Consider the following 9552-nt stretch of genomic DNA (forward strand, 5'->3'; position numbering starts at 1 on the left):
CTAGTAGACCAATGTCATTGGTAAGATTTCAGGACCCCGGCAACCTCCCCAGAGATGACTCAACCTAACTAAAAGTATCAGATTAAAACGTTAAGTGGAGATGCTTGAATCCATTCCTTTACATTGTCTAACAATGAAGGTTTTACCTAAATGGGGCAGGTAGGGCAAGGCTCACAGAAGAGAAAACTGGGGCTTCCGGGAGCTACTCAAGGCTGCTCCTGGTGCCTGGAAAACCAGAGCGGGAGCCAAGACCTGACACCCAACCGACAGCCTTGTCCAAAAATGTCAACAACTCTAATGAAGGCAAGCTTTTCCTCTAATACAGAGTTTCACTGAAAGCTGAAGGACACCAAGGTTACATCTGGCGGTGCTGATGGCTAAAAGGTATCATTTAAACCTTCAGTTTTCACTGTGTGGTCCGAGACCAGCAGCATCCAAGCTTGTGAGATGTGCAAGTCCTCAGGCCCCACCCCACACCTGAGACACGGCGAAGCTCAAGAATTGCGGCTACACATCCCCACGTCAGGTGTTCTCAGAGATCTGAGCTTCGCTGGGTCTATTTCAGGTCCACTCGTAACTTTCCACAGAGCTGCATATTCCCCCCTCAGCAGATTCCAAGAAAGCACCCAGGTTCAGTGCTGGCATGCTTAGGGACATAGCATCTACAAGCTTACAAGGGCGGGGATTGATTTCTGTTTCGTCCTCTGCCATGTCTCCAGCATCTGGAACTGTTGGCACCAGCTTAGGGGCCAGTGGTCATTGGGTTCAACCTGGGCTCTTTCCAGGAATCTGCAAAAGTGTCCTCACGTTTCCAATTTCCTTTCATGGAAAAGAATCCATTTTGTATCACAAAGAGGTCATCATCGCCAGGATGTGGAAGGAACAGGGAGGATGAGATTTTCTGGGAACAGAGCTGGAAATGAATACGATCTCTGCTAATTGCAAGGGGAAATGGCTGTGAGCAAAAAAGTCACGGCCATTGTCCAGAGCCAGCACTTTGTCACCAAGGCCACCACTGCCCCAGGGGCCTTGAGCTGGAGGAGCATCCAGAAAAACACACACGGGCTCATTTAATCCTTAAGGAGCCTATAATATCCTCATTTATAAAGAGAAGGAATTCGAGTCTCAGAGAAGTGGACGGACCTGTCCATGTCACACGGTGGCCCAGACACCAGCTCAGTCCAGGCCTGTCCAGCTCCAGCGTGTTTCCCACTGCATTTCACAGCGTCCCATCAACAGCAACAATACGAACTCGCTTTGAAAGTGCATAAAGTTGTTTTCATCCATCACTCCTTGTAGTGCCGCCAAGGGTTCTTCTCCATCATTTCCATTAAAAAGGTGGGGGAGGGTCGTGAAGAAGTGAAATCACTTGCCACAATCCTAACTGGACTGTGGAAAGGACTATGAGGTCGATTCTGTCTCTCTATGTCTCTCTATGTCTCTCTGTCTTTCTCACACTCACACACACACGGTTTGTAGGACACATACAGTTCAAATGAGCATCCAACAAAGGTCCAAGTGAGGTCATGTCCACAGAAGGTCCCTATTGGAATAACAGGGTCAATGGTTTTCAAAGTGTGGCCCCAGGCCAGCAGCTACCGCACCACAGGAACTAGAAATGCACGTTCCCAGGCCCTTTCCACACCCACCGAATCAGAAAGCCCGAAGGTTTTCAACAAGCCGCCTGAGTGATCCTGATACATTCGAGAATAAGAACCACTGGAGGAATGCTGGTGTTGGGCTCAGCGTGAACTGAGGCAGGTGACGCTCTCTAAACCTCAGTTTCCTCGTCTGTAAAATGAAGCTAACTCTACTTCCCTCGGGGTCATTGTAAGAATCTAGTATCAGTAAGTAGACGGCACGTGGCCTGCTGCTTGGCACAGGGCACATTCAGTACATGGTGGCTAACCTTCAGATGTGGGATCCCAGGGCCAGCAGCTTGACAGGACCGCTGGTGATCCTACCGGGAAACGGCCCTCTGGGGACGGCTGGTGGGCGTGTACATTGCTATGATTTGTCTGCAAGACAGTTTGGTGGTATCTAGCAAAACTTACAAAGCCACATACCTTCGTTTAAGCCATTGCACTCTAAGAATTAATCCCACAGATGGGTACACTCAGGTTTGCAGAAGGCCTGGCTACTCCCTGGGGAGCATATGCATGGATGGATGGAATGTGACGGGGAAGGGGGAGGTTGGAAGGTATTTCCAGAACAATCGCCAGGCAGGGAAACAGAAAGGGCACATGACTATGGGATAATCAAAGATATAAAAATAATTTTTTCCCTTGGGAATTTTGTTTTTAAATTTCTGATTTAGAGTCTTGCAAGATAGGTAGATATGGATAAATAACAGTTGATTTTCACAAATACAAACCGAATTGAGAAGAAAGACTATCTCTGGATGGTGGGATTGTAAGTAATTTAAAATTTTTCTTCTTTATGCTTTTCTGATTTTCCAGATTTTCTTCTGCTTCTGCACTCAGGGCATATTGCATGCTATTTTTTGAAACCTCTGCAGATGATAATTTAATTTTTTCTAATAATGAAAACATTGATAGGTACACAAGACATATTACGAGGATATATGCCAAAATGTTAACAGTTGGTATCCCTGGGTTTCCAGATGTCTTTATTTTCTTCACAGTTTTCTGGGTCTCAGATTTTCTGGAATGCACTTGCACTCATTTGATAATCGGAGAAACGTCACGTTCAGGCTCTGAGGACCGGCATAGCTTTACCTGCTTCATAGGAGCACTGCGAGGCCTGCCGCCGGCCCTGCGATTCGGGAGCCGCAGCCGGGCGGAGAGCAGCAGCGTGCAGAGGCGCCGCCAGGGGGCAGCATTGCCTGCACACCGCGCCGCTGGCCCCGCGCTCCCGGGAGCTGACAGCAGGTGGCCAAGGCCACCGCCTGCGGCCTGTAGTCCCGGGGAGTGGTCCCCGCTGGTTCCCAGGGGCAGGACAGCGGCTCATCACGTGTGATTGCAATCAAAAACAGGTTCAGCCCTCTTATTCCCGTGGAGAATGAAAATGTATTTTAATCATGTGCGGCCTCCAGAAAAGATGGTAGCAGGAGAGAACAATTGAAAAAAAAAAACAAAAAGCTACAATTACAGATGAAAAACGTCAACTCCATTTTGAAATAGGAAAGGCTGGAACCCCGTGACACAAACTCTGAGTAATAATTTCCATCCCGAATGTGGGAGGAGGTGCCGGGAACCGTTTCCCCAGTGGGGGTCGTCAGGTGACGCAGGGGACAGCCGGGCACAGGGTGCTGGTGGCCTTCCCACGGGGCACGCGTGCAGGTGCTGACGGCGCAGGAAGCGCGGGAAGAGGGAGCAGAACGTTTTCACCCAACCCGGCCTCCCCCCCAGGGGCTGAGTCACATCGCAAAGTCCAGTGATGACAATCCGATGAGGAGGAAAAGGGTGCTGCCACCAGAGACACGCTGGGGACGGCCAGCTTCCCAGCGCTCCTTGGGAAGGCAAAATCTGGACAATGGGGAACAAAACAAAGAACCCCCAGGCTGCTACGTAGATCCTGACAATGAATGGAGGGAGGACGAGGAGACGGTGGGCAGAAAAGCTGCCTGATGGTGGGGAGGTCTGGGGCCTGGGAGTGGGGTAGAGACAGTTTGGGGACAGGGGCACAGAGAGGGGCAGCAGTGGGGAGATGCCATCCTTAGAAGTCGGCTGGGCATTAGATGGCACGCCTGGTGGCCTAGAGCAGGGTTTCTCCCGCCTGGCTTCACTCCACAATCTCCCAAGGAGGGTCCCACCATTCCTACTGCTCAGGCCCGGTTAAACCAGCTGCACCCCGATCCCTGGGGTGGCGTGGGAATCGGCATGTTCAGCTCCCCAGACGGTTCTGAGGTGCAGCCAGGGGTGAGGACTCTGAAGTGATTTACTGACTGGGGTTGCCTCGTGGGGTTTTTAATCACTGCAGTGACGAGACGTCCAGTAGAGCTAAAAGTACCGACGCGTAGTATCTCCTGGAAAGCCATCCAAGCACTGGTGATACCACGACGAGACTGTGATGATAAATGTTTGCTGAGACATTATTTTGCCCTGTCATCACCTCGTTTTCTCTCACAGCACTCTGGTTATTCCCACGTGCCCCATATCAGCCAGCTAATACACAGCAGAGGCAGATCTGAGCCTGGGCACCTCCTGGTCAGTTCTCCCGCTGCCCAACTCATGCTGCCCAGGCCCTCTCCTCAGCCAGCCTTCCATCTGCAGGAGAAGGTGGAGCCAGCCTCTGACGCCCAGGGAACCACAACCCAACTCCATTCAGACCAACCTGGCACAAGGAGCCTGCACTGGCCCTGAAAGCAAATGGCCGATGTCCCCAAGACCACAGCTCCCGAGTTCTGCAGAACGCAGCTCTGCAGATTCCTGTATGAGCAGAGTTGGCAATTTGAAAGATGACACTTCTGGAGCCCTGCAGGGTGCAGCTGCGTCTTCCACACAGGCCCACCCCAGCGTGGCCTGCTTACCATGGACTCATTCCTCACTCTGCCTGCTTTCATGCCTCAACCTCTCTGACCAAAAAGCTCTGGCGCCAAACATAATGCCTGCTCATAAGAATAAACTAAGACAACACAGCAGCGTACAAAGGGATCACTTCCCTCTTCCCCTGTCCTAATCCCAACCCCGACACCACCACCTCCCCATAACTGCTGTGTAATTTGGTTTGTGTTACCCGGACCTTGTATCTGCTCATGCAAACGTATGTATATGCTCACTAGTAAATGTATTTGGTTTGGCTTTATCTATACAAATGCAATCCTATTACACATACTATGCTACAATCTCAATTTTTCCCCTTAAGAAATAAACCATGGATGTTTTTCAAGGATATATATATACATATCTTCCTCATTCTCGTTAAGAGATGCTGTAGATTAGAGAAGAGCGGGGTTCGTTGATCCTTGTACAATTACTGTTATTATTATGAGCAGTGACGAGTATGTGTAACAGGTATTTTTACTTCCACTACCTCTGAAACATAACAGACTATGACAACCAACTCAATCTAATTTTCATTGTCGTCTGTGATGCTTGAATAGCAATAAATACTAGAACAAGCTCCATGGTTCACGTACAGGGAAGGAGGTACACTGCCAGTTACTGAGGGCTTCCGTGTGCCAGGGGCTGTGCTCAGCACCCAACCCTCACACAGCTCGCCAACTTGGGCACAACTAGCCCCATTTTACAGGGAACAAAACTGAGGCACAGAGAGGTTATGTCTTCCCAAGATCATACAGCCTATAAGAGGCACGATAGGATTCAAATGCACAAAATAAGACTTCAGAGAAAATGTCAACCTCTGCTGAATGCACCTGAAAACAGAACACTTCCATGAAGCATCTGGAGACCTGGTGAGTGCGTAGGACAGAGACGCGTACTCCAAGTTAGGTGCTAGAAGGCTGAGTTAAGGACCTTGGTAGACACTTCTCAGGGTCCTCCTCCTGAAGGACTTTTGTTCTGTCCTTGGGGAAGCCCAGCTAACAATTTGCAGTTAGAAGGACAATGGGTTGACTAGGTGTCATTGTTAATAGCCCTCCCTTCCGTTCTCAATTGCCCTGGTTTGGACAATAAATTGTGTGTCTTCTTCTACCAAACACTATCAAGTTAACAGTAGAGTTTCCCAGTGGATTATTTTATTTTATCTTCCCCACAACCTTGCAAAGGAGCTGTTTCTGGCAGCTTTTGACAGATGAGCAAAGAGAGACTCAGAGACGCAAGACAGCTTGTACAGGCCACACCGCAGGCCCCTGGGAAGCCTGAGACTGGGACCCAGCTGCCCAATTCCAAACCCACGTTCTTTCTGCTCTGCCTTCCTGCATCGTTCTTAGTCTGGCATCCATCCATTCGTTCTCTCATTCAGGCACTCATTCGCTCTTTCCTTTTCTTTGGAGCACATTTTGCGAGTCCTCCTATTTGGCTGTGGTTCTGGAAGCTCACGGACTAGAAGGACACAAAAGCTAGATGTCGTGCGGGGTGGCCTGCGGGGTCTCAGCTCCTGCTCCCCACACCAGAACACCGGATGTGGTGAGGCCAAAAAGGAACACCCACGGAGCCATAGGTCGGGGAGTCATACCACCATAGTCTCACTGGAGGCTGGATTCACACGACGTGCGACCTGCTGTCCGCTTTGCTGCCAAGTGACCGACTCTCCTTGCTAACTGCAGTCAGTGCTTGCCAGCCACCACCTTCTTGCTAGCCCCCAATTCCTGCTAGCGTAGCCAGGGCAGTTATATTAGTGGCCAGTGGCTCACTGGTTACAGCTGACGGCCAACTAGCCACAGCTGATGGCCATCTGATCACAGCTGATGGCCATTTACTACCCGAGCCAGCACCTTTCCACGGGAGGCCGAGAACCTGGACACTGCCCTCCTGGCCCTGTCCCCACACCAGGCTTGGGCCCCCGCCCCGAAGCCCGCAGGAGTCTGTGCTCTTTGTGCCGTGGTGCCAGCTCTTTAAACTTGCCTCTGGGATTCCGTCCTGGCTTTGGTGCTTCCTAGCTGACTGCCTTCACCTGGGTAAGTCTGGGGCTCTTCATCAGCATGATAAGGTAATGAGAGCAAGTGCCCACCTGGAGCAGCTGCGGGGAGGATGAAAGGAGATAAGGGAGGGAGAGAATGCTTGGCACAGTGCTGGCACACAGGGAGCGCTCAGGACAAATGGGAGCCATTATTTCCTCTGGCAGGCAGGAAACACCACCCAGGTCTGAATCTGGATGATGGAGGCAGCTCTAGGAAACCGGAGGATTGGGGCTTGGTTTCTGTTTTTAGCTCTTAGTCGGGAACAATAATGCAAATTTTATTTTCCCCCAGGAAACATGGAGCACGTCCTAAACCAAACAACGGGGCTTTGGAGAAGAGAGTTATTTGGCTTCTGAGGAAAGGGGACTGAGAGACGAGTAACCTTTCCTTCTGTGTCTGTGCCCCCTGCTCCTCAGAGAGGCTCCGTTTCATCCCCCGGGGAAGGCAGAATCAAAGGGGCACATTTGCATAATAAAAGGGGTGATTGAATGCAAACTCCTGGAGTGCTTACCTTCCAGACTCCCCAATCCTTTTGTTCTGTATTCTAATCGGTTCTGGCAGTTTTTTAAAGGGCTAAAAAATGTGGCACAGGGAGATATCAATGCAGAGGGAAAAAATGTCATAAAAGGGGTTAATTTGAATCATGGTGGAAAGCCTTTTTCTTTTTCTTTTCCTGTGACTGGCCCTGACCCGGGAGTGGGGAATCAGTGACTGACAGGGGCAAAGGGAAAAGAACTGAACTCCTGGTTTCCTTTTTCTTCCCCACCCCTCGCCCCCAACAGGGGGTATTTCTTCAAAGAGGAATTTTAAAACATTCTGAATACACATCTGTTTTTAAAAACAAAACAAACTGGAAAACTGTTTCATAAATGCAAACAAAACAGTTGAAATGTACTTGAGTTCGAATGTTATAACCAGTTGGAGAGGTGGAAAGGCACTGATTGAGGACCTACCATACACTTAATCTTCTCAAAGTTTTTGCATTTATATTGTGTCCATTTCACAGATGAGGAAAGTGGGGTTCGGTGAGTTCAAGAAAGTCCCTGGAAAGTGCCTGATAGAGAGGCTGAATTGAATCTCTTTTTTTTTTTTTAGTACAAAGCAAAGAAAATAATATAGAAAAAGACAAAAAGGAATACTTAAAAAAGAGAAACAAACAAAGAAATGGTGAGGACAACGTCTTAGGTATAAAGAGAAAAATATAAAATACAAAGAAAATATAAAGAAAAATATAAGCAGAGATTCTGAGACACACACTGAACCAGAAATTGAGCATGAAAAAGAGACCCAGAAAAATAAAGGGTGTGTGGAAAGGGACCTCCAGGGGCCAGAGGGGTAGAATGTCCTAAAGAAGTGAAGCCACCTGGGGCGGGGGACCTACAGCTGTGGAGAGCCTGTGTCCATCTAAAAGGACGCAGCCAAAGATGGTGGAGAGCGTCGTTTCCTGATCTCCCCAATTCCTCTTATGCGTACAGAACAAGTAGACTAGCAAAAGAAGACACAGATGACATATTTAACAAAACCAGGTGACTGAGGATCCCCGAACACAGTAGACTACAGTGAAACCACTGATGGCGGCAAGGTCACCTGGGTGGCTGCAGTGTGAGAGCAGGTGGAGGGAAGAGGAGGGCATCCAGAGGTTCTAGGAGCTGGCAACTGCAGCAGCCAACTCTCAGTCACCTGGAGAAAGTGGTCTGAGCACCGAACTGGGAGGGGCTGGCACAGGACCCCCTGGACCCTCGGGGCTCTCCAAAACACCGAGGGGACAGAGAACGACCAGACAGGATGTGTATGGGTCCCTGTGGGAGAGGCAGCCAGAGGAGATTGTGCTTTGAAAGGCCAGGCTGCACTGGAAGGTCATATTTTTTAATACTTTATGGAAGCAACAGAAAAGAGGACCTTAGAACTATGAAGTGACAAAGAAAAATAGCAGCGGACAATCCTTCAGGCAACAAGACAGATTTTATTCAGACTAGGGCATTAAGGCAGACAGACTCTGGTGTCAAAGGAGCTCACCTCTGGGCTGAGACAAAAGTGACTGAGGGTTTTCAAGGGAGGGCAAGGAGGGAACAAAGAGGGGCCATGACAAACAGAAAAGTACAGAGGGAGGTAAGTGGAGAATTACAGGAAAAGGTTTGGCAGTGTGGGTTGGGACAATGCACATTGTATGGTCGCCGTGTTGTGTTTTCTTGAGCAAAGACTCAACATGGGGGCTGAGGGCACCTTTGGAGACATGGTCCAGTGCGGGTGGAAGCCAGGTGACCGTTTGGTCACATCTCTTAGCCCAGTGTGGGCGAGTCCTTTGTGCCCTGGGGGAGTCCACAGTCACAGGAGCCAGGAGAACTGGCTCACGTCCACCTCCAGGCGGGTAGAAAGAAGGCTTGTACCTCAGTAACTACGCCATGTCTAGAGCACACCCTACGCCTTAACTCACTCTGATTCTGGGGGAGCGCGTTACTAGTCTGGACGGGTTACACAGCTGATGGACAGGAAGAGTCTGACCGGTTTCACAGAGGTTTCCTTGACTTCCCTCACCTTCCACACACACACACACACACACACACACACACACACACACACACACACACACGTTTGCCTTCATTTGCAATTCATTTCAATATTCCTTTATTCCATCCGAATTTGTGCTTTTCTGACTTTTCCCTTGAACTTGTTCCCTTGCTGATTAACAAACAGAATACAATGTTTAACAAGCGTTCATATTTATATCTGTATGAGAGTCGTGACTTTACCTGTTTCCGAAAATTACCTTAACGAGAGGAATTTCTTCTGAAAACATGAAAAACCCATCTCACTTAAATACGAGCAAACAGAAAAAGATTGTGGTCAAGAAATAAGAAAAAACAGGATAATTATCAGAGTAATACATCTACAAAAAATAGTAGCACATTAGAAATATATATAATCACTCCAAGAAGAAAAATATAATCTAGTATTTCAAAATGAGCTAGAAAACTAAAAAAACAAACAAACAAAAAAACACAACAAGT

This window comes from Rhinolophus hipposideros, assembly GCF_964194185.1.
Source record: "Rhinolophus hipposideros genome assembly, chromosome: 23".
Taxonomy (NCBI): Eukaryota; Metazoa; Chordata; class Mammalia; order Chiroptera; family Rhinolophidae; genus Rhinolophus; species Rhinolophus hipposideros.